A 22683-nucleotide genomic window follows, 5' to 3' on the forward strand; every position below is an offset into this window, starting at 1 on the left:
GTAACAACACGTGCGAAAATATTCTATTGTACAAATTTGACCAGATTTGACCAAGTTGATTGTTTGTGGATCTTAAGTTGACTTTTTCTATGGTTAAGATTTTGATTTAACTGATATATCATTGTGTAGAACGCGTCGATAGAAGTTCATAAACTGGTAGTACATCAAATTCTGAGTTACAGATAAAAAATTATAATTCTGCAAAATTTTAAATATCAGTTTTATATCAATGTCTAAATCAGTTCTAGATTTTTGTCTGTTAATGATCCAATGCCTATATAAATGTTTGAACACATGCCCAATAGGAAAAAAAATTCAAAATACCCGTTTCTTCCTTTAAATTCGAGAAATTCTCTCAAGACTCACATATTTGAACTGGATCGTTTTCAACCTATTTAACGCCCAACTATGTCACCTCCGTTTTCTCAAATTTAAGAGTTAATATAATATATATATATATATACATTTTTAAAAGACTTCATAGTTGATGGTCCAAACAATTTTTTTTTTTTTTTAAAGTGCATATTAACAGAATCATTATAATTCGAATGTACTGGAACCAACCAAATTAAAAAAAGAAAATAAAAATAAAAATGCAACAATAACCATACATTGTTTTATTACGTAACAATTCCCAATTAAGAGCATTTTTTCACTCCTTAAGAGTCCAGAAGGGAGATGGACCATTCCCTTTCTTGATGACAAGAAACTTTCACACTTTTTATAATCACAAACTCTGGTATTACTTATCAGTATAGAGGTTACATATTAAAGAATTAATCTAATATCGGAAACATCTCAAACTTCTTATATAGTCTTTATGATTGTCATGTTTAGCAAATGTATAAAAGTTCATTCACACGCGCTAATAGACCTTGCACATGATTTCCTCGAACTTGACAGGACCATGGTAGGTGTGGCAATTAAAAATTGCCGTCTCCTTTAGAACTCATCAAACATGCGGGGTGGTTCATTATGATTTGCTGGGATGTGAAGCTAATGGCTTCTTCTCTAGGATCATATCCTTAGAGTTGGATGAAACATACCCACATTTAATATCAATCTGCTTTTTCAAATGGAAACTAACATCATCTCCAAGTAAGGCCTCTTAAACTCATTCATGATTCATTTCAATAAACTTTAATAGTGAGTCTAATTGGTGCAAATGTGACCTTCATTGTAACATCCCACATTGGTTGGAGAGAGGCACGAAGCGGTCTTTATAAGGCTGTGGATACCTCTCCCTTCAAGACGCGTTTTGACAAAACCTTGAGACCAGGGGGGAGAGAGGGAGTGAACCCTGGGCCAAAAAGGACAATATCTTGATGCGGGTGGACTGGGCCGTTACAGTGGTATCAGAGCCAGTACCCGGATCGGTGTGCCAGCGAGGACGCTGTGCCCTAAGGGGGGAGGATTGTAACATCCCACATCGGTTGGAGAGGGGCACGAAGCGGTCTTTATAAGGCTGTGGATACCTCTCCCTTCAAGACGTGTTTTGACAAAACCTTGAGGCCAGAGGGGAGAGAAGGAGTGAACCCTGGGCCAAAGAGGACAATATCTTGATGCGGGTGGACTGGGCCGTTACATTCATTCTTGGCTTGAGGATTTCGGTCTCTATGAGACCAGTTGTGGCTGTGCCAATTCCATGGATCTTGGCATCCTCCAGTGGAAGGTTGAGAGAGGCTTGTCAGAGAGTCCTTTTGGTTCTTGAAAAATGGTCAAGTGTGTCAAGGAATGTTGAACCGTTGTACAAATCAAGGTTGATAGACCTCTCAATAAGGTTGTCACTCTCTAAACCAGAGATTAGAATGTAAGGGCCCATTTGGATCGTCACACCAAACTAAACTGTGAGTATGGAATTGGACTAAGTTGGATAGGATTGAATTAGATAGGTGGTCTAGCATTATCATTTGTTTGTAACATTAACAAAAGTTGGATTGAATTGTAAAAAATAACCTTTTTTATTTTGAATAATTTGTGTTATAAATCTACAAAATAATTAACAATTATTTTTGGACTTAGCCAGTTATTGGGTTAAATTTTCAACCAATCAACACCGATCAAAGATTGGTTAGCACCAGTCAATGCTTGTAACATCCCGTCCCAAAGTACAACGGAAATTTTCCAACTTTGACCGAGGTTGACCGTTGGCTATTGACCAAGAGGTCAAAAGTTGACTTTTTGACTCGGATGGAATTCTAGGTTGACTGAGGTACCGTTACAAAGTATACGTTGTCATGAGTTCATAGATTAGTAGCACGTCGAAAACGGAGCTACGGTTTGAAAGATATGAGCAAAACAAGATTGGGGTCCAAACTGTCCAAGGGGTGCCGGAGTTGACTTTTTATTCATGCAAAGTTGAGCTTTCACTCATGCATGGTTGTGAAGTACTCATCAATACGAGTCCGTAGACTGGTAGCACGTCCGATTTGGACATGTGGTTTGAAAGTTATGGACATGCGAAGTTTTCCGAATATCGTAATATTTTAATATTTTTGAATCGGTGAACAGTGAAACACCACATGTCGCGATCTCAGCCGTTCCCGTGAGTGCACAGTGGCACCCACGTGGTTTTTCTTAGGTGAGGTGGGAGAGAAGAGAGGGGGGGGGAGGAGAAAGAAAGAAAAGGGGAGAAACACCGGCCACCACCGGTTGGCCATCGTCCAGTCACCGGAGGGCCACACGCCCCACCCCACTGCCTCCACCTCCTTAATTCTGACCGGCCACCCAAATCTCATGGCCAACCGGTTGGTAATGCGCCAGGATCGGAGCGTTTTCCATCAACGGCCATTTTTCCCCTCAACCACCGGCCACCGCTGTTTGACCCATTTTCGGCCATTTTCAGGCCACATGCACTAGCCACCCCTCATCACCTCCTCATTTTCCGCCAACCCACCAAATTTCACGGCTACCGGACCTCCGACGTGCTGGGATATGAGTATTTTCCGGCGAGGGGCCGAAAATCTTCAAACCTAGATTTCTCCCAATTCCGGCCTCCGTTGGCCTCACCGCCAGTTTCGTTGGAACCCTCTCCCCTTGATCTACAAAACGCCCAAAAATCTCGGCCACCAACCACCAGACGCGCCACCGACGGTGATGGTTTCCGGTGGGATTCGGTGGCTCACCGAAAAATCCAGTTCCGGCAAGTATCCAGTTGCACCGCCAGTCCCTTCCCACTAATTCCAACCCCCTGAACTCAGATCCGGGGTCCTTTTCCTCCAATTCGCGATCGTTTGGGAGAATCAAGGCTCTATAAGCTGAGAGCTTTCCGACGAGATTCCGGCCACCACCGGTTCGATCTCCGGGAAGTAAGAACAGATTCGTAATCCTCGTCACTCAAGCTTCGATTCGGTATATTACTCGTCAATTTTTGTTAACATTTGTGTTTAACCCCCCGGGTACTGGGTATTATTTATCCGAATAAAATATTATTTTATTTGACTGTGTGTGAATTGTTGTTCTAGGAGCACGTGTGCGTCATGGAATTGATCCCATGGAAGATCTTAGGTTAATTGCGTGCTCCAGGTGAGTGACCCACCTTCAAAATTATTTTGGGATGTTAAAACATATATATTTTGTGTTAATTGGTTATTTGAAAATATGTTTGATGTGTTACATATTTAGTAAATTTATATTTGGAATTTTTGATGCCAAAATTGAATGGAATTAAATAATTGGGCATCATAAAATATTTTGGTTTTAAGGAATTTAAGATTTTGGCAATTATTATCAAATTTCATTGTTGGAATATTTTATAATTAAATATTTGATAAATATGTTTTATGTATTTGATATTTAGAAATATGCTCATGTGGTGGAATTTAAGTATAATTGTGGTAAAAATTTTATTTTATATATATATATATATGCATATTGATGCTAAATAAAAATTTGGTTTATTAAGGAATTCTTGATTATTATTATTGTGAGTTAATTGTATGTATTACGCATGAGCAAGGTGTTTTCAGTTAATCAATTGTATTTGGATTTTAGTATTATTTTTGGGCATGATTTGATTTTAAATATTTCAAAGAAATATTGGTTTAAGTTTGGTGGTTTCAAATTGTATAATTATGCCCTTGGAATATTATTTGTTTGATTTTGTGATTTGGGAAAATTTATTTGTATATTATTATCGGTGGATTTATGCTAGAAATGTTAAAGAAAAATGTGGGAAATTGAATTTGAAAATGGTATAATTCCCATGGTAAATTTGGAAAAAACTTGGGTATTTTAATAAAATTGTTATTTGTTTTAGACGCACTCATACAGTACTGGTGTTCTGTACTGTATATGTGGATGAGCGCGCAAGTTATAATGTCTCTCGTGAGTTGCCATTGGACCGAGGGTAGGCAAGTTTGATATTGGCCATAAGCCGTCCCCCTCCATGGCCGAGATGACGGTTTAAGCAGCGGCGCTGTCGGGACGCCGAAGCGACCGTATGCAAGTTTCTCTCTTTAACCTCCCGCTGGACGGTGCTCGGGACGCTGGGTATCGGAGGGCATCACTGGTATATGGTATGATGCGTCAAATATAAATTTTCATATTGAAATTTCAAATCCTAAAGGTTTTAGAGTCATATTTAAATTAATTGCATTTAATTTGTTTTATCATCTATTTATAATTATTTAAATTATATTTCTGATACTGTTTATCTTAATTTATTTAATCAAATTATATTAATTATATATTGAATTCTTCTTTTATGTTATATTTCTTTAATGCAAGTATTCCAACTTTATTTTATTATATTTCATTACATTTTATTGGTATTTGGATTGTTTAATTATTTATTAAATTAATTATTCCTTGATTTGTGGGGCATAAAAGATTGGGTTTTTGCGAAAATGTTTTAAAATGGGAACTTTTCCAACAGAGTGGATGGTGAGGGTTTTGAGAGGAAATATTATTTCCAATTAATTATTAGTTATTTACTTATTTATTCTGAATTAATCAAATGTACTATAATATTCGTTAATATTAAAATTGTATAGTAGATAGGATCACTCACTGAGATAATTAGCATCTCATATTTTTAAATTCTGTTCCCCTAGGTACAAGGTTTGGGAAAGGTTGATCGTCTGGGGCGAGTCCGACATCTCAGTTCATTGCCGAAAGTCCAAGAAGCATTTCTTCCTTTTTTTCTCTTCATCTTGTATTACTTCTTTATCTGACATTGTATTAATTCCATATTTATTTGTATAATGCTCTGTATACTGTATTAGACATTTAGTTATTAATTGTGCACTAATTTACTGTTATTCATTTGGAGTGCTGCAAATTTGTGGATTTAAATTGTAGTAATGTGGGAGGAATAAGGGGATGTATATAGAAGTGTGTTTTCAGTGTAAGAAAATTGTGGTAAGTCCAACCCTTAGGGGAGGTTCTGCTGGATTTTCTGTTGGAGGATCCGGTAGGATTTTCCTGGGATCAAGGCTTGTCTAAGGTTCCGGTGAGAAATTTTGGACGGGTCTTGACAATGCTAGTCAATGTCGACCAAAGGATGGTCAACATCGATCAATGTCGGTCAACATCGTTGAATGGTTTCTAATAAAATAGTGTAATCTAAACACATGCTTTTCAAAAGGATAATTAATCCAATTGATTAAAAAGAATTGGAAAAGGGCTGGAATATCTGTTATCTAGTCCAATTGGACAAAAAATAAAATAAAATAAAATAAAAAATTAGCAACAAACATGGGACTGGATTAAATTTACTATGGTATAATCCAATTCTAGACCGTGCTGAGATCCAAACGGATCGTAAAGGATGTTGACAGGATTGTAGCCAAGCTTCTTCAAGTAGGAAGAAATTAGCAATTTCATCATACCTCTCCTTCGGGAGTACTTGTGAGTGATGGCAGCCATCCACAGGGAACAATTTTAACTAACATGGTGTTGGAGAGGACTCAATGTGTTGGAGAGGTCTTTTAGAAGGCCAAGAAGTTATTAAAAGGCTATTAATGTGGAGGTTGGGTGATGGGAAAATATTCGTATATGGGATGACAAATGACTTGCCTCTGACTTGGACTAGTCTGAATTTTGGAATAGGAGGTCTATCAATGTTTGTGACCTTAATGACTTAGAAACATTGCAGTGGAAAAATTTCAAGGCTTCCGCAAATATTTCCGCCATCTATCGTTTGCCAGATCCTACAAGTTCCCAGTAGTAAAAGTGGAATTTCAGATAAAATCGTTTGGCCATGGACAAAGTGTGGAATCTTCTCCGTTAAATTGTGCTATCGTGATTTAATGACGAGTAAACACAAGACCATTTAGAAAGTTGTCCATCATCTTCAAATCCAACTTCTATCTGGAATCAAATATGGACTTTGAATGTCCATCCTAGAGTTAAGTCCTTTATGTGGAGGTGCTTGAATAACTCATTGGCAGTGAAATCAAATTTAAAGGGCCGAAATATCTTGGAGAATGCAATCTGCCCCATCTGTGTTGAGAAGGAAAAATCAGTTCGTCACAAGTTGGTCCTTTGTCCCTGGACAAGAACTGTGTGGTGCCCTCTGAACTGGCTATTTACGAGGTATCATCTTCTAATCCAGCTCGCCGGTTCAAAGAAATATGCATGAGAGCCATAATCACCCTACTCTTGCCAATGATTCTTTAGCATTTGCTGCGTATTTGTGTTGGAATATTTGGAAAAGCCGCAATGCTTTTGTCCATGAAGGTCATGCCCTTAACCCGCTACAAACTTTCACTTGCAAAAAACATACAAGACAAGAAATAGAAAAAGAAAATAACCCCAAAAAAAAGTTTGGGTCAGGCATGCATAGGTTGATCACAGGCCCCAATGGGTTGGGTTGGAGGATCTCGACTCCCAATTTCTAAGGGCATGTCTATACTGTTTTGCAAAATAATGTTTTATTTTACAAATCAAAAAATGATCAAAGATGCATTTGACAATTATTTTTGTAATAAAATATTTGAAAAAAAGTTGAAAATATTTTCTAAAATATGAATAGATTTAGAAAACATCTAATCCAGTATACATGCATTTAGAAAATTTTGGAAAGAGAGAATAGATAATATTTATCATTTTAAATTCAAAAGATTTATTTTATATAGATATAAACCATATTTAACATATATCATACAAGTATGGATAAAGTTTATTATTTTCAATAATAATATTTTTTTTCCTTTTAGATATATATATATATATCATATTATATGTTTATCAAATATAATTTTACTATTTTCATTATCATAAAATATTTTTCTATTTTTAAATTATAAAAATATGAAATCATATTTACCATTTTCACCTTTTTATTTGTAAAATGAAAAACTTTTCTGCAAAATGATTTTTTTTTTTAGTTGAAGTTTTGCAAAATGATATTAAACAGCCCTAAAATACTCATCTTTTTAATTTTTCAATTGAGTGTTATAATTATAATTGTGATTTTAACTAATTCATTTTTTTTGTGAATGTTTTAATTTAAATTAAGATTGAGATACAAAATTGAAAATGATTAGGGCTGTAAATAGGTTTAATAACTTGTGATCAGCTCAATTTGAACTTGCTCAAATTCGACTAGTAAAGAAAACGGGTTGAGCGTGAACAAAAAATGAAGCTCCCAAGCCAATGTTGAGCAATAAATCAAACTTATGAATAGTTTAAATTTGTTATTTAAATGTATCTATATAAAAATTATATTATAAATTTTAGCATATTAAATATTTATACTGCAAAAATAATACTTTTTTATACTTCAAAATTATAATTTTTTTAAAAATAAATTAATTTTGTAATAAAATCAAAAGAATAACTTAAATTTATCAATAAATAATGTTAAAATTTTATTTTAAAAAAATAAATATTCAAGTTTTTAAATTTTTTATATCGTAAGGAGTCGAATTGAACTAAGTCAAATTTGGCTTAAGCAAATTATTTAAAAATTTTATGAGCTCAAGCAGATTTTGAAAACTTATTAAAGTATAAGAGCCAAAATTAAGAATCCTAATACTCAACCCGATTCCGATTCGGCTCATTTATATATGTAAAAGTGATTAAAGAACCAACATGGAGTGCATTGGCAAAAACAAACATACATATATATATATATATATATATATATATATTTGTACTAAGTCTATACTATAAGTGAGAAGTGCTCTCAAGTTTTGATCATATTTTACTGTTCAAAATGGTTCAAAAACGGCTATTTTTCATACGTTTTGGCTTTTCTAGAGTATGCCAAGGATATAATAGGTATTCATTTCTATTAAATATAAAATTTTTAACCGATGCTTTTGAGATCACACTGTATAGTATGGCTTCTCATGTACTTAGACTTATAGCATCTCAATAGCACACATCACTCAAGACAGCAACTAAAAGTTTTCTTTTTTTTTTTTTTCCCCCAAATGGGAACTAATAAATTATATACTCTGCCTCCTACTCAAGCGGTACACCAAGAAAACTAAAAATAGTATATCTTATTTTATGTTTTTGTGGGATGGGGGTAAAGTTTTTTTATTTTTTTATTTTTTTTATTTTTTTGCGAGCCAAATATTGAATGAAACAAAAATTTATGGAGTTCTATATTTCGCTTACTAAACTATAAATGAAAATTCCTAAGATTATATGTATGCTGAATTTCTTTTTTTCTTTTTTTTCCACTAGATATTTGATAGTTGTTAAATGGTGTGTAGTTTTAACATTGGATTTGGTTAGTGGTTTAATGGAACATGCTTAAATCCTTATGGATGATGGTAGAAAAAATGATCAAGTAAGCTGCTTTTGGTTTATAGGATAGTGAAGTAACACAAAAGATGGCTCATTTTGTTATTTTTCTTTGTTTTGTGTTGCAATTCTTAAACACGATATCTGTTTAAGTTTGATTTTTGATTTTCAAAGAATGATGATTAATTTCAATTATTAATTTTTGTGGATCTCAATCATTATGGCAACTAAATATCCGAAAATTGTCAGGACCCGTCCAAAATTCCTCCCCGGAACCCTAGACAAGTCCTGATCCTAGGGAAATACCACTGAACCTTCCAATGGAAAATCCGGCAGCACCTCCCCTAAGGGTAGGACTAACCAAAAATTTCCTGCACTGAAAACACACTTCTATAAACATCCCCTTATTCCTCCCACGTTACTACAATATCATTCCACAAATTTGCAGCACTCCAAATGAATAATAGTAAATCAGTGCATAAATAACAACTAAATGTCCAATACAATATACAGAGCATTATAAAAATAAATGTGGAATTAATACAATGTCAAATAAGGAAGCAATACAAGATGGAGAGGAAAAGGGGAAGAAATGCTTCTTGGACTTTCGGTAATGAACTGAGACATCGAGCTCGCCCCGGACGATCAACGTCTCCCAATCCTTGAACCTAGGGGAACGGAATTTTAAAATATGAGATGCTAATTGTCAGGACCAGTCCAGAATTCCTCCCCGGAACCCTAGACAAGCCTTGATCCTAGGGAAATATCACCGAACCTTCCAACGGAAAATCCGGCAGCACCTCCCCTAAGGGTAGGACTAACCAAAAATTTCCTGCACTGAAAACACACTTCTATAAACATCCCCTTATTCCTCCCACAATACTACAAATTGATTCCACAAATTACAGCACTTCAAAGAATAACAGCAACCCAATGCATAAATAATAACTACACGTCCAATACAGTATACAGATCAATATACAAATGAATGTGGAATTTATACAATAACAGATAAAGAAGTAATACAAGATGGAAAGGAAAAATGGAAGAAATACCTCTTGGACTTTCGGCAATGAACTGAGACGTCGGACTAGCCCCGGACGATCAACATCTCCTAACCTGGACCTAGGGGAACGGAATTTAAAAACGTGAGATGCTAATCATATCAGTGAGTGACCCTATCTACTGAACACCTTTAATATTAATAATATACCAAATAAAAGGATTTAATTAATCAATACCGAACAATTAAATAAATAAATAAATAAACATTTGAAGTAATATTTTCTCTCAAAACCCTTACTATTCACTCCGTTGGAAATGTTCCCCTTTTAAAACATTTTCACAAAACCCGATATTCGTACCTCCCGAAAACCAAGGGATCAAATAATTTAATAAACAACAAATAAATAAATACCCCAATATAAATAAAATGTAATAAATTATAATAAATAATTTTTGTACTCTTTGGGGTTTGAATTTTCTATTTGAAAAATTTGTACTTGACGCACCACACTATATACCAGTGATGCACTCCGATACCCAGCGTCCTGAGCACCGACTGGCGGGGAGATTAAAGAGAGAAACTTGCAAACGGCACTTCGGCGTCCCGACAGTACCGCTGCTGAAACCATCATCCCGGCCAAGGAGGGGGGCGGCTGTGGCCAATAACAAACTTGACTGCCCACGGTCCAATGGCAACTCACGGGAGAAATAATAATACTTGCGCGCTGAACCACATATACATATACCAGAACACCAATACTGTATGAATGCGTCTAAAATAATTATTAAACCAACTGTACCATTTTCCAAAACTACCGTGGGAAATATATCAAAATTTCACACTTACCATCCCACATATTTTTATTTAACAAACCAGTACGAAAACATCGATAACAAATAAACCATAATTTTCTCGTAATAGGAGGTTCAACAGATAAAATATCGTGGGCATAATTATAAAATTAAACCACCAATTTAACAAATATTTTCATAAAATATTTAACCCAATTATGCCCGAAAAATAATACTTAAAACCACGTAGGACTATTACTGAAATATACTTTGCTCATGCATAATAAATAAATTAAATCACAATAAAACCATAACTAAATTGTACCACATGAGCATAATTTAAATACCAATTAAACATAATTAATTGTCCAAAATATTTTTGAAGGTGGGTCACTCACCTTAAGCGCGTAAATCAGCTAAGATCCTCCGCAGGATCAACTCCACTACTCGTGCATGCACCTAAAACATCCACAGTATACCAAACGAATATATTAATATTTTATTCGGGTAATTCCCAAATGGGTACCCGAGGAGCGAACTCAAATGACAACTAAAAGTTACGAGTTATATACCAAATCGAAGCTTGAGTGCTAAGGATCACGGATTCGGTCTTACTTTCCGGAGATCAGACCCGAGGGGGTCGGAATCTCGTCGGAAAGCTTTCGGAATTCGACTCCGCAATTCTCCCAAACCATCTTGAATTGATGGAAAAGGATGCTGAATTTGGATTCAGGAGGTCGAAAACAGTGGACAAGGACCAACGGTGCGACTGGGTACTCGCCGGAACAGTAACTTCCCACGAGCCGCAGCGGTCACCGGCAACCGTTATTGGCAGTGGCGCATGCGGTGGCTGTTGGCTGAGATTTTTGGTGGTTTTGTAGATCGAGGGGAGAGGAATCCAACGGGACCGGCGGTGAGGCAAACGGAGGCCGGACGGCGTAGAAATCGGGGTTTGAAGTTTTTCGGCCCCTTGCCGGAAAACGCTCCGATCATGGCACGTCGGAGGTCCGGTGGCCGTGAAATTTGGTGGGTAGGCTGGACTTGAGGAGGTGGTGAGGGGTGGCTGGCGCGTGTGGCCTGAAAATGGCCGGAAACAGGGCAAACGGCGGTAGAGGGAAAAATCGCCGCTGAACTTCGCCGCCTCGATCCGGGCGTGTCCGGCGACCAACGGCCGTGAAAATTTGGGGTTTGGCCGAAAATGGGGAAAGGCTTCCGTCTGGCCGGCACATATAACGAGAATCGACTGGAAAATTTGAAGATTCCGGCGGCCGATCGGTTTCTCTCTCTCCTCTCTCTCTTTCTCTCTCTTCCCCGAGATTTTTGTCAAATAAAAGCCACTGTGGTGACATTGTTCATTCCACGTGGACCAATCAGGTGATGACACGTGGTGTTACTATGCACTTAAGCCAGATATAATAAAATATTACGGTATCCGGCGAACTTCAAACGTCCATAACTTTTTAACCAAATGTCAAATTTAAGCGTGCTGCTAGTCTATGGACTCGTATCGACGAGTACTTTACAACCATATAAGAGTCAAAACAAAATTACACAACAAGAAAAAGTCAACTTGGGCACCTTTTGGACTGTTTGCACCTCAACTTGTTTTGCTCATAACTTTCAAACCGTAGCTCCGTTTTCGACGTGCTACTAGTCTACGAACTCAGGGCATCATGAACTTTGCCACGGTACCCTGGTCAACTAGAAATTCCAACTTGGACAAAAAGTCAACTTTTTACCCGCTCGGTCAACGGTCAACCTCGGTCAACGTGCACGGATTTCGGTGTGATTTGGGACGGAGTGTTACATTAAGTGATAACGTATGTGATATTATTGGCCAATATTGATGATGTGGTTAGAGTTTATTAAAATAAATTGATAGATTAGTTTAATTTAGTTGTTGATTTTATATAACTAAACATTTATCATAGAATTATATTTTAATTCTTGTGTACTTTTTTATGAAATAATTAAGTGTAACAGAAGAATCATAAGTTACCACTTAGGTAGTTATTTATTTTATACATTATATGTCTTAAATTTTCGATTTTGTTGTTTTTTTAATTTATTTTTTAACGTTAGTGTGTTATATTACGGTGGTTATATGCATATTGAGAGATAAGTCTCACTATAACCCTAGGTGCATTTTTGCTTTTTAATTAATAAAATTATTTAATATTGCCAAAGTACACTGACAAAAAATTATAGAACCCCATCCTATTGTTAAATCCTGGTTATGTCCACTTTCTTATATGTAACATTTTAATGCATTTGTTTAATATTTAATTTTGTACATATACTTATTTTTTTTAATTATTTATGTATTAATAAGCATTAAATAGGTATGGTTTTTGTTGATTCTATTCATTTAAATATCTTTTTATATATTTTAAAAGTAAATTTTATAATTAAATTTAACATATTAATGGGTTGTATTACAGGTTGCACTAATAATCTAATAAATAGATTTGAATTTATATATTACATCACAAAATCTTAAGGGGCCACATATATATAGTTGACACACCAAAAAAAAAAAACAAAAGAAAAAAAAAAGAAATAAAGAAAAATCATAATCAAACCTATAAGGGTATATTTCATTTTAACCCTAAAGCTTTATTAATTTTAAAATTTGAACATTAAAATTAGCATCCTTATAAATGTTGTAGATAATATTAATTCTAAAGATATAAAAGAAATAATAAAAGATGAAAATAATAGCTTCTCGAAACAAAAGATGAGTTTGATATTATTATTAACCCAATCTTAATGATAATTTTCAGATTTCAAGCAAAACTTATGTGCTCTTTTTTATTTAGGTTTTATTTTTTCAAAGATCATAACAAGCATTTAAATTACTGCATGTATTATTGTATAAAATCATCTCCAAAAGGTTCAATCTTCTTACCGACACTGCATGATCTGCAGTTGCTAATATCGTAATGAAAGACCCGACCCGATGGACAAGGGCATTGAACAATGGGTTTGAGCAAAGAAGCTGAAGGAATGAAATGGGTTACGACCCAACCGTGAAGAAGAGTATGTGGGCCATGGGTTTCCTCGGCTTTCTATTAGTGGATTTCCTTTGGATGGTTTTAGTATTTTGGAAACATGGAAGAGTCAATACTCAAATTTTTTTCCTTCTTTTTCTCTTTTCTTTTTTTTCTTTTTGACAAAAACAAAATAAAAAAGTTACCTCAGTATTTATAACTGTCAAATGTAAATAATTTTTCTTTTGTCTTTGGTCAGATGTAAATAATTCAAAGTGATTATTTTGATTTCTTATTTAGCTGAGTTTTGAACGATATATCCAACAATCACACAATATTTTATTACATATTTAGTAAAAACATTCTCTCTCAAAAAAAAAAAAAAAAAGGAAAGAAAATCTTTATTAATTCACAATGCATCAAGAACAAACTGGAAGACCCGCTACAAAAAATGCATGGCCCATCCCTCTCTTGATGAAAGCAGACTTTATGCCCTCAACTCCCTAACCATATTTCTTCTTCTCCACGTTCTCTCTAACCTCAAAAGCCACAATCTGCTGCATCTCACTAATAGTAAGGCCTAATAAGGATGAGGTTTGAATGTGATGTGAAGCTAAGAGCTTCTTTTGCAGGATCATTTTGGATGAAACATACTAGCATTTAAGATCAATCTCTTCTTCAAATGGAAACTAACATTGCCTTTTAATCTTTTGCAGTGAGTTCAACATGGAATTAAGAGGTTTAATAATCAGCTAAGGTGACAAAAATGATTCTAGATCATCGATCAATGAACATCATGCGCAAATTATTCTTATTAATCCTTGATAAAATTAAATAATTACAGAAATTTTAGGAGGTCCAAATAAATTATTGGCCAAGCTGCTCTTTTCACTTACACTTTTCACAATTTTATTTTAAGGATTTTTGAAAATAGTAATATAATTTTATGTGATGGCAAAAGGGTATAGTCTTTGGTATTAGTATTCGGTATTTTTTCCTCTTTAAATTTATAATTGTTAGGTCTGTCTTTTAGTTAACAATAAATCACATTTGAAGCAAACAAATTGCAAACAATTAGATAAAAATAAAAAATAAAACCAAAAATATATTACCAAAGTCACACATAAACTGGATAAAAAAATAACATGCATGGCCAATTTAAAATGAAGGAAAAATAGAGGATTAAAATTAATTAGTCACTCACTCCATTTGGTTCACTGTTTTGATCCTAATGAAGAAGTCTCCCCTTGGTCATGCCCTAGGAGAAAAAACACAAAATCAAATAGAAATGGTGCTCTTCATTACAAATCGCAAGTATTGCCATCTAGATAATTAAAGTATAAAAAATACAATAGTAATTTCTTTATTAAAATCATTTTTCTTTCCAAAAAATATTCTTTTATCTATGAACCAAAAAGTAACCAAAAAAAAAGGGTACTCTTTTTTGTACAAGCAAAAAAAAAGCTTTTATTTATATATATAGATATATTTTGATCATAAAATTTGCTTTTATTTGAATTAACTTAGCTAGAACATTTTAAAAGCCGAACATTGAAACGTTATGATACGAGAGGAAGAAGTGATACCAAAAGAGTGCATAAACGACTAGGCGATTTATTATTTATTTATTATTATTATTATTATTTTTTTTTTTTTTCTGTGAACAAACATCTTGATGAGTTATCATCATCCTCATGGTGGCAGAAACATTCTAACCATCAATTTCTGAAGGCCACACGTAAACTACTCTTTTTAGCCCTTGACAAAATTAAATAAATAATCGTAATAATTGTGAAGAAAGCAATGCTATGTATATCAATTTGGTTATGCATCGATTTTACTAACTAATATACAGAAATTATTATTAGGTCCAACAATTATGACCAAGTTACCCTTCACCTTTTTATTTTTTTATTTTGATAATATAATCTATGTGATGCAAAAAGGCCAATGACGGCGTCCAAATACAGGGCTAATTGGGGAAGATAGCATGAGAGAAAATTAAACTTCAAGTCTTTAACAAAATAACCAGAGGGAAAATAAAATAAAAAAAAAAAAGAAAGAAAGAAAGAAGAAGAAGAAAATCAAATAGTTAAAATGTGATTCCATATTAAATTTTCATAAAGCTTATTAAATGTGTAAATCGTAGTCCAAAATTTTAAGAATTAATATAATATTATTAATACATATTTTGATAATGTGAGACTAATTTTTTATTTTTTTTAATGTAAACTACATATTTGATTGTACATACTTTTTTCAAAAATAAAAAATAAAATGGAAAACACATATTTGATCGTCGTACATAATAATAGAACCATTATATTCAATATATACCTCAAAAAATAAAATAGAATAAAAAATACAACAAAGCAAAAAAAATAAATAAATAAAAATACAACAACAAGAGATTGTTCCATTACATGATTAATAAAAAGCATTCTTTCACACATACAAAATCCAAAAACAAAGGAACATATTTCGAAACATGGTCCTTATTAAGTGCCTACATTTCATGTTCAACACAGTTAAGTTGCCAGAGCCACAGCAACCTGGATCCCTCCTACAACACATGCATTAAGACAAGGAGGCCCAAATTTCTTACCTCCTTCAACTATAGCAGCCAAAGATTTCTTACCTCCAGTAACCATAGCAGCCACAAATTTTTTTACCTCCATTAACTATAGCAGTCCCAAATTTCTTACCTCTCCTCATGGCAGCAGATTTGATGCTCTTACCTCCATTAGGATGCTCCTTCTTCTCCAAACTTTTGTCAGAGGGTGTCTTAGGATCTTGAATCTGGTGAAGTGCTTCAAGAAGAGTTGGACCCTCGTACCAGGGAAGGTTATTCGACCTCTCAATCTGGTTGTCCCCTTCTAAACCTGAGATGGGAACAAAAGGAATCTTGGCCGGATTGTACCCAAGATTCTTCAGGCAGGGAGAGGTTGACTTCACAATTTCATCATACCTCTCCTTTGAGTAATCGGCCGCATCCATCTACAAGGGAAAAAGCATTAAATACATAAATACATATAACACCATTAAAGTATTATATATCAAACATCAGAGAAAAATATAAATAAATAAAAAAATTTCATTTTCTTTTAAATTTTTAGAATTAATGATATTTTAATATGATATCAGTATCAAAAATCTAAAAAATTATGAGTTTAAAACTCAATAATTCTCTTCAAAATATAAAAATTTAGAAAAGTTCAAAAAGAAACGAATCTATATTTGAGAAGGAATGTTAAAGAAAAATATAAATAAAAAAAAAATTCATCTCTTATCAGCTTAAACTTTTGGAATCAATGATATATCTTTTGGAATCAATGATATATCAACTGTCGATACTCTGAAATGGATACTTAATTTTAAAAGGTTTAATCCGATACTCTGAAATGGACACTTAATTTTAACAGTTTAATCGGGAAATAATCACCTTGTTGCAGCAACAGATAATATTAAGAGGTTTAATCAATGTTTGCTCGGGAGTCCGTCCATTCCCAAAAACGTCAACTTCAAAACTTCAAAACCACCGGTACTGGTGGAATCAACAACCACAAGGGCACAGTCAACCGGCGAAGTGCCTGTGATCATGTTCTTAATAAACTCGGCATGCCTATGACCATGAATGAAAGTGAAATGGTACTTGTCCGTCTCCAACTCCCACATGCCATTGTCAATGCTGATATCACGCCCACGTTCGCCCACCCCGGCATAATCGAACGAATTCTGGTTCATTTCCGCACCTTCTTTCTCAAGTTTCTCAATGACATGCTTGTCTATAAGTCCAAACTTGTAGATAAGACGGCCAATTGTGGTTGACTTGCCGGAGCCAACATGGCCAATGACCACAATGTTAATATTGGCCTTCTCCTTGCCCATTATATGTACAAATGAGAAATTGAACTACAATAGAATACAAGAAAATTCCCTATGAGGTGCATGATATCACAAGCTCAGAATTATATGACACAAATATGAACTACTGATTAAAATGAGGTCTAAAGTACCTTTAAAAAAAAAAAAAAAAATCCCAACAGATCAAAATTTTAACCTAAATTTGATGTGGGTTATGCCGGATATCGGGTCGGATATTTCAAATCCGACCGAAGGGGCCCTCAAAGTCAAAATTTTCTTCTTTTCTTTAATAAAAAAGAATTCACCCAACCATCAACAGCGACGTTGCGGTTTACCCAGACGGCCAACGAGACCCTGTCCTGCCAACAGGTACAGTTCGCCGCAGGAATTGTTAAATTTAAACAACTTATAATTTGTTTTTGCTTCCATATTTTTTATCTGTTCTCTCCCATTCTCACAATCTCTCTCTTTCCCTCTCTCCCCTCTCTCCATCTCACGTTCTCTCTCTCCTCTACTCTTTCACAATCTCTCTCCTTCTCTCTCCTCTCTTTCTCTCTCTCTCTCTCTCTAACTGTTCTTAGATTTTATTTTTTTTTGGAGCACCAAACAAGAGAAAAATTTGTACATCCTCACCACTTTCTTTTATCTAAAACTTAAAGATTCCATTATCTGCATGCATATGGAAAAAGAGAAATCTTTACGAACAAACAAAACTAAGAAAGCAATAAATAAGCCAAAAAGACGTAAAAAGAAAAATACTAATCCAAAGCAAAACATTGTAAACGGGCTAACACCGTCACCATCTAAATCAAAGATTAATGTAATCAAAACCATATTTCTTCTGAACAATAAGAAATCAAATTCTCTGGCCAACGGCCGTTTGATTCTCTCCGACATTCCAGATAGCATCATAGCCACGCCTTTACTTGTCGACTGCTTCGTCGGCTTTGATGCTACCCAATCAAGTATACGAGACGTTGTCCCTATCAGCAAACTAAGGGAAATTGAGTTCATGAGCCTATTCAGGTTCAAGTTGTGGTGGACCACCCATTAGGTTCGGTTCAAGAGGCTTGACGAAAGCCTCTTCAACCGAATTCCAAAGCGTTCTTCATCTTCACACCGGCGGTGATTCGATCCTTTCATTCATGTTAAGGACGCCATGCATGAAATTTCATTTGGGAACTTCCAGGCTTTTGGAGGAGAAAACCCTTCGGGACATCGTGGACAAATTTTTGGTTGGTTCACGTGGGATGCATTCTACTTTAGGGTTAGGCGTTTTGGAAGGGATTAAAGGACTCGTTTGAAGGTGGGTGTCCACCTCGGCTTGTCTTGATCGATGATGGATGGAAATCCATTGGTCATCATATCCAGTCACTCAGAACTTGCAAAAAGAATAAAAGAAAAATACTAATCATGCGAAAACTTGCATGTAATGGTCTAACTCCGTCACTATCTAAATCAAACATTCATATAACCAAAATTAGAATCATCAAAATCAAGCCTGAATAGTAAGAAAAATGAAAAGTTGCTAACGAACATTAAAATTTAAAAAAAGAAAAAAAAAAAAGAAATCAAATTCAAAAATCTTTAACATGTAAAAGACACAGAACGCAAAAATAAGATTAGAAAACTTTCCCGCTTATTTGAGTTGGATCTTGGATGTTTTCGAGAAAGAAAGACAGAGGCGATAGTTGAGTTGAAGAAGAATAGAGTGAGGGAGCGGCAATTTTCTCTCAGCTAGCAACATTATATAATGAAAGGTGACTACTTCCTTCGTTTATATATTGAGAGAAAGAGAGAGGAGAGAGAAGACAAATTTATTTAGAGAGAGAGGAGAGAGATGTTCTGCATATTTATATTGCAAGAGAGAGAGAGGAGAGAGATGTTCTGCATACTTGTATTGCAAGAGAGAGAGAGAGAGAGAGAGGCATGAGGGAAGTAGTCACCTTCACAATCTGTTGTCGGAAGAACTTTTTTTTTTGTTTTTTAAATTGTTAAAAATAATAGTAGTCACCTTCACAATCTGTTGTGGGAAGTACTTTTTTTTTTAATTATTAAAAATAATAATATATATTTTTAAAGGTGACTACTTCCCTCATGTATATATTGAGAGAAAGAGAGAGAAGAGGGATGTTCTGTATATGATATTGAAACAGAGAAAGAGGAAGAGGGTTAGATAGAGAGAGATAGAGAGAGAGGCTTAAGGGAAGTAGTCACCTTTACAATCCCTTGTGGGAAAAAATTTTTTTTTAAATTATTAAATGTAATAATATATATTTTTAAAGGTGACTGCTTCCCTCGTGTATTGAGGGAGAAGAGAGAGAGAGAGAGAGAGGAGACAAATATATTGGGAGAGAGAAAGAAGAGAGGAGAGAGATGTTATATTATATGCAATATTGAAAGAGAGAAGAGAAAAAGGGTTAGAGAGAGAGAGGAGAGGAAGACAAATGTATTGAGAGAGAGAAAGAAGGGAGAGAGGAGACAAATGTGTCGACTATTGAGAGAGAGAAAGAAGGGAGAGAGGAGAGAGTTGCTACATATGTCTACGAATCGTGAAAGGGAGAGAGGAGAGAGTTGCTACATATGTATACAAATGTGTTGACTATTGACGGAAGGAGTCACCACCTTTACAATTAATAGTGTGGTGTAACAATCTGTTCACACTCATAACTATCTCTTGTGGGAAAAACTCTTCTTAAATTATTAAATATAATAATAATATATATACCTCACTCATGTATTGAGAGAAGAGAGAGAGGGGAGAGGGGAGACAAATGTATTGAGGGAGAGAAAGTAGGAAGAGATGTTGTTTATATGTAATATCGAAAGAGAGAAGAGAAAGAGGGTCAGAGAGAGAGAGAGAGAGAGAGAGAAGAGGGTTAGAAAGTGAGAGGAGAGAGGAGACAAATGTATTGAGAGAGAGAATGAAAGGAGAGACAAGAAATATGTTATTTAATTGTAACATTCAAAGAGAGAGAGAGAGAGAGAGAGACAGCGAGACGAGGGAAGTAGTCATCTTTACAATCCCTTTTGGAAATTTTTTTTAACTTGTTAAAAATAATAATAGTATATATTTTTAAAGGTCACTACGTGTTTCATGTATTGAGAGAAAAGGATTAAATGAGCAACCATCTATTTTTTTATAGTTTATTCATAAATTTTTTATATATATAATAAAATTTGACTTTTAAAATAATTAATATGATTTAATATTTTAATTTTATTATATTTTTATCCTATGATAAGATGTTTATAAAAAAATTTATGTAAAATTGAGAAGATGTTTATAAAAAAAATTATATAAAATTAGATGGTTGAAAATTCATTTGAATTTATCTCAGAGAGGAGAGAGAGGGAAGAGGAGACAAATGAATAGAGAGAAAGAAAGTAGGAAGAGAGGAGAGAGATGTTCTGCACATTAATATTGAAAGAGAGAAGAGAAAGAGGGTTAGAGAGAGAGAGATGAAGAAAGAAGTAACCTTTACAATCCCTTGTCGGAAATACCTGTTTTATTTATTAAAAAAATAATAATTAATATATATTTTTAAAGGTAACCACTTCCCTCGTGTATTGAGAGCAAAGAGAGAGAGTGAGGAGAGACGCGAAAAATGTCGACAGAAAAAAGGGAAAGAGGAGAGAGATGTTATGTTACTTATATCGAAAGAGAGAAGAGGAAGAGGCTTAGAGAGAGAGAGAGAGATGAGGGAAATAGTCACCTATAGGCTATAATTAGACCTCATGTGGGCAAAACTTATTTTAAAAATATATGTCATTGTTATAAATAACGCTGCGATGGGATGGGACCCAGAACAAGATAGGCACAGGGTCAGAGGAAAAGAGCACACTTTTCGCTCTTCAACATTACAGAGAACATCTCCTCTCCTCTCTTTCTCTCTCAAGGTCGAAAAATTTTACATAAAGAGTATCTCTGAATGGTGATGGTGGGCCATGGTAGAGCAGTGTGAAGCAGCTAATATGCTCCAAAACTTGTAAGAATTTCCACGTAATGAGAAGAGAAACAGGGTCGAAGAGAAAAGTTTAATGATATCCTTCTCTTGAGTGGGAGAAAATTTTCCATACAACAGGATTATTTTTTTAGGTGGGCTCCTAGGTCCTTTCGGTCATGCTTTATTTTATTAGTATTACTATTCTTTCATTAAAAGGGGGCAAAAGCCCAAAAAGAACTACATCGGTCTCATGAGAGGAGAAGCTCCCAATGCTATTCAGATACATCAAGTTATAATTGCCTAAAAAGACAGCCACTTGATTACATTTTCAATGTACATGAGTTACAGAAAAATCAACATTCTGTTAAACATATTTTTGCAGCCAGCAATGATTCCAAAGCAAGGATGATTCCCATCCTAATCCTCCTTGATCCAGTCAACTACAGCAGATGAGTCCATTTCAACTTTGACCTTCTGGAAACCCAAGTCTTTTGCCAGTTTAAGCCCAAAGAACAAACCTCACACTTCTGCCAATACTCTACGGGTATAACCAAGATTAACAGTAAACCCAGAATTCCATTGCCCTTGACAGCCTCTGACAACTCCCCCTTCACCTATCGATTTAGTCCTTGCAGAGAAGCTTCCACCTATGTTAAGTTTAACAAAGCCGTCCTCAGGGGCATTAACTAGCAAAATTTTTTAGGCTGACCAGACAAGCATCTTTTCAGAACAGATTACTTGCATACCCATAAACATAATTCTTAATCACCTCACTTGGATTAAAGGCCAACAAAACCCATCGTCAATTGAGCTTTGCACCTCTATTTCCATAACATCCAACATCCAATAGCATTCCTAACATCTAAAATCTACCAAACATGCATAGTAATAATTAATAGATATTCTTAACATTTAAAATCTATCAAAAACATGCATAGTAATAATTAATTTTATTCTTAAAATTTAAAATCTACCAAAAACATGCAAAGTAATAATTGATCTTATAAAATAATTATTTTATTACCTTATTTATTTTCCATATCAAAAATATCTTTAAAATGGATATTATAATTAAATAGTAATCGATATATGATACTTAATATAAATATCTATAGATTTATTTGACATGTCTAACATTATAAAAAAAGAAATTGCTATTAGTTATTTATTTATTTTAATTTAATAATAATTATCTTTTAAACGGTTTTCTTTTAAATAATTTTTGAATCTTTCAGTGGCAACGGTAACGGCAGTGCACCACGCAAAGCAGCCGCCAAACACTTTTCTCCTTCCATGGCAGCAGACGTTTTGCCCTTGGGTTCCACAAGAATATTCCTTCTTCGCTTAAGCACTTAAAAAAATAACGCTAATTACAATAATATTTT

The 22683-nt window shown here is 34.5% G+C and overlaps 1 pseudogene; it reads right to left on the bottom strand.

The window, feature by feature from the left end:
* Window positions 1-923: 923 nt before the first annotated feature.
* LOC125418275 (elongation factor 1-alpha-like) overlaps window positions 924-22683 on the bottom strand; it is a 35099-nt pseudogene continuing 13339 nt past the window's right edge.

This window comes from Ziziphus jujuba, chromosome 3 (assembly GCF_031755915.1).
Source record: "Ziziphus jujuba cultivar Dongzao chromosome 3, ASM3175591v1".
NCBI classification, from domain to species: Eukaryota; Viridiplantae; Streptophyta; class Magnoliopsida; order Rosales; family Rhamnaceae; genus Ziziphus; species Ziziphus jujuba.